Source organism: Anser anser (genome assembly GCF_964211835.1).
Source record: "Anser anser genome assembly, chromosome: 6".
In the NCBI taxonomy this organism is placed as follows: domain Eukaryota; kingdom Metazoa; phylum Chordata; class Aves; order Anseriformes; family Anatidae; genus Anser; species Anser anser.
In genome coordinates this window covers 20778224-20782223 of record NC_139726.1, presented here as the reverse complement: position 1 = coordinate 20782223, position 4000 = coordinate 20778224, and the positions used below count along the sequence as shown (strand labels likewise).

The following is a 4000-nucleotide window of genomic DNA, read 5'->3' as shown; positions in this document are numbered from 1 at the left end:
CCCCTCGAGCTCGTCAGCGCCGCTCCGCCCCGCCGCCCGCTCCCGCCGCCCCTGCTGCCCGCCGACACGAGCGGGGCCGCGAAGGTGCCCGTGTCGCGGGAGGCCGGGTCTCCCCCTGCAGGCACAACGGGACTCGGCCGCCTGAAGCGCCCCGGATTGCTTCTGGCCGTCCCCCCCCTCCCTAGCCGTGTCTTGGCGTCCGGAGAGTGACCGAGGGGTAGGTAAATGAAACGTCCCAAACCGCCTGGAAAGGCTGGGGGCTGCCGCAGCAGGGCTCGGCACGCGTAACTAGGGGCTCGTAAGGAGCTAAAACGGGAGTTTTCCTGAAGAAATTCGTGTAGAACAAAGTTCCTGATCTTACCGCACATCTCTATTCCTATTCAAATTTCCTATCAATTTGTAATAGAAAAAGGTACGTGACATTTTATGACAGTGCGTAAAGTTGTGAGCCCCTTCAAAATTTAGTCAGACTCACCTAGAAGCACATACCTGCTTGCTCAGACCAGCGAGTTACAGGCGTATAACATAACAGCTTCATACATAACAGGAAATAATGAAAGTGCTGTGCTAAGTTCAACAAGCTTCTGTTGCCTGTTGGAAGTAGGAAAATTAATTTCCTCCTTCCACATTTCTGCCAAAAAAAAGAGAAAATAGAGACTGACCCCTGTGAGTTATGAAATCCTGAAAAAGTTGGTGATCAGAGTACTGTTTAGTGAATCAATACCAGTTTCAGCACAACATACTGTGGTAAATCTTGTTTTCTTCCCAACTTAAAATTTAAGGCAATTTAACATTTTAAATTTGCATTATTAATTGATTAGCTAATTGATTTCACCCAAATGCACTTGACAAGTCAAAAGTAAAATATTCAGCATTTTGTAAATGAAAAATGCACGTGATTTGCAGAAGTCCCTACATACAAATATGGAATAGTTTACTGTTATACCGGGAAATTGGATTCCTGGAGTTCCTTGCTTGTTTGCACAAGGCCTGAGATTCTCTTAAAAGGTAAGTGCTACCCAAAACAGGGCATATTTTACTACTTTGTGAGATTTCCATATTCATAAGCAGCCACTATTTGAGGTCAACAATAGACAAAAAGACAAAACCAAACCAGCTACAAAACAGGCAGTCACTTAACTCAAAAGTTGGTCATGGTGATAATACTGGTTGTCATTTTAGATAGAATGATAATGATCTCAGACTATACCACAGAGCTAGAAGAATAAATGAGCACGATGAGTATGACTTTATCATTGCCTTAAATCGAATGGTGTTACTGACCACATCATTAGCTGTTAAATGGTTTTTGTTATTTCAGATGGTGGTAGAGAAGGTCCAGAAAGATGATCTGGAGCTGTACATACACAATGTAAACAACATACATGTTACAACATACGTTAGATGTGTGCACCAGAACTCATATTTTTGATTTTTTTTTGGCAAAGCATAAAAAAATATAATGTACAAATAAGGTAATGTTAATTCCAGTACACTGAAGCCAAACACGTGAACTTCACTCTTGTTGAACTTCAGTCCCAATGTGATTTTTCTGGACAGAGATGGTGTTTCTCCCCTCCAAATACGTTATATAAAAGTTGGTTTTGTTAATGGGACCTTAATAATTGATATTGTCGGGGCACACCAGGCACAAACTTACAGATAACAATATGGCCTTGGAACTTTAAAAATATTCTTTTATTTCCTTTGGAAGGTCTAATTTTTCCCCTTCTTCCATGCATCCGACAGCTCATGGGAGATGCTGTCTTGGGGCACACACCAAGGCAGCGCAGAGACGCGTGGAGCACCGAGGCCAGGTGATGTGCTTGTTTTAGGTGAGCAGCCTCCTTCTGTGGCTTGAATGACAGAAGTCTTGTGAAAACGCGAGTTAAGGACTTGTCAGATTCTGCTCTGCGGGCGTAGGGATGCCTTAAAAGTCGCAGACAACACTGACTCCTCGGTTTCCTTATTTAATCTTTAAGCCAGTACCAAGGACGCGCCTCGCACCCCGCGGCCGAGGCTGCGCCCCCCGGGCGGCCGCCACCCCTCCGCCAACCGGGGGGCGCCGGCGGCCGGGCCCGGTAGGGGCTGCGGGGCCGGGCCGGGGCCCCCTGCGGCAGCGGTGAGGGCAGGCGGCGCCGGGCCGGGCCGGGCGCGGGCGGGGGCTCGGCAGGGCCCAGGCCGCCGGGGAGCGACGTGCCGTTCCCGCCGCCACTAAAGCGCTTCCGAGTCACCATCGCTCGGCGGGGAAGTGGGAGGCGGCCTAGGAAGGGGAGGTAGCGGAGGAAGGGGAGGAAGGCCGCGTCGGGAGCTCTGCCAGCTGCACGCGTGGCCGGGGCACGGCTCGCAGGAGGGGAGGTAGCTCTCAGAGGCGGGTGAAAAACGTCCTGTGTCGCATAAGCGGTTCTCTTAATGCTTAATTACCTTAATATTCAACGCCTTTCGTCCTCGGCGCGCCGAGGGTGTACGCGTGTTCTCCCGTGTGGAGGATTTCCTGCCTTACCGTAGTTTATAATGCAGTCTTGAAAATACTTACTAAGTTTCAGCTGTTATTAAACGTTTTAAAATAATTTATTGTGCTTTAAGTTTGTATTTGTGTGGTAGATAGAAGAGGATAGTTACTTAGGTAGGTATTTGTTTCCTACTCTTAATCCATGTATTCCGAAGTTTCAGAACATACAGTGTTTCCTCTTGGGTTTCTTTCTATAAGATATTAAAAATGATGACAACTTAAATCACGTAAAAGCTTGTGATAAATCCCTTGCACCTGCTAAATACCCTCCAGAAAGGCAAATGCTTGAAAACTTCCTGCAGGATGTTTTCTAGAGAGATCCCAATTCCCAGTTACTAGCACAAGGTCCATTGCAGCACAAGAGGGGTAATAGATGCGTTACCTGGGCATATGGGGAAATTCTGTGTGTGAAGTTTTTATCTTCTCTTTAGCTATTTTATTTACTTCATCCTCTCTTCTAGCTGAGTAGCTTGCCAGTGTGGTGGAGAGTAAAGGTCAATTGACAATGTAATTTTTTTGCAACCACATGGACCTATGAAAATAGAGGAACAGTAAGCATGGCAAAAATATACTAATAAAAAATAATGTTTTGTAATACATTGTGTGAATTCTTAAAAACAAGATTAAATATATCATCATTCTTTTGAAGGGATTCCTCTGATGCTGTCTTAGTTTTCAAGCTGTATTTTGCTATCACATCATTAGAAAGGAAATGCATTATTTTTTCCTCCTTGTAAATTAGGTAGTTTATGTGTAGTTTAGTAATTCTGATGGCAGCTTCTACTTAAAAGCTGTTGGTGGAACAGTCAGTGATTTCTGCTTTTGGCTATGGTCGCTTTGTATGATTTTCTTCATATATATGCATCTACACAGCAAAAGGGAACAGAGGAAGTATTTTTAAAAAAGTTTGGAAAATATGTGGGAGAAAAAAAATGCTGAATGATCTTGTAAAAGTGGTAAATTTAGTACTTGTGACTTTGTTAAAGATTGCTGGATTGTGATTTAACAGTGGCTTGACCAACCTTTGATCTGTATTTTAGCTTATTGAATCCACATTTTAAAATCTCATATGGGAAGGTTTTTTTCTTTCTCAATAGAGACCTAATACCTCTTGCTGCTCTGGTCTTGGTAATGTTAGACTGATGGAATCATGCCTCCAGCTGAAGACCGTTCATGTTTGTTGATGGGAATAAGGTATGTTGATAACTTTTGTTGTTATTGGTTATATCCCCTAAAGCAAGACTTCTAGACTTTTCCATGATCTCTTGAGTTAAGGGAATTTAATGGGTCTTTTTGGTGTACCACAGTATCTATCACTTGTGATCTATGTTCTGCAGCTCAGAACTAAATCTGTAGCTTGTAGAATATGTAATTGTTGGCACTGTATTGGGGGATATATTAAGAAAACAAATTAGTATTAGCCAAATTTCTTTAGATAAAACTGAAGTTTCAACTGTCATTTGGGGAATTAGCTTGTTTTTATTTTGT

General features: G+C 43.7%; 1 protein-coding gene across 22 annotated transcripts in view; it reads left to right on the top strand.

Moving 5' to 3' along the window:
- The first annotated feature begins 69 nt into the window (after positions 1–69).
- The window catches only part of FASTKD1 (FAST kinase domains 1), a 36132-nt gene continuing 32201 nt past the window's right edge, over positions 70–4000 (top strand). For 9 of the 22 annotated variants that reach the window (XR_014586216.1, XR_014586217.1, XR_014586218.1 and 6 more), the window contains exons 1-2: positions 2213–2358; positions 3610–3706. The gene's annotated coding sequence lies outside the window, so the exon portion shown is untranslated. The other 13 variants (XM_083842382.1, XM_083842381.1, XM_083842390.1 and 10 more) reach the window with 8 other exon arrangements.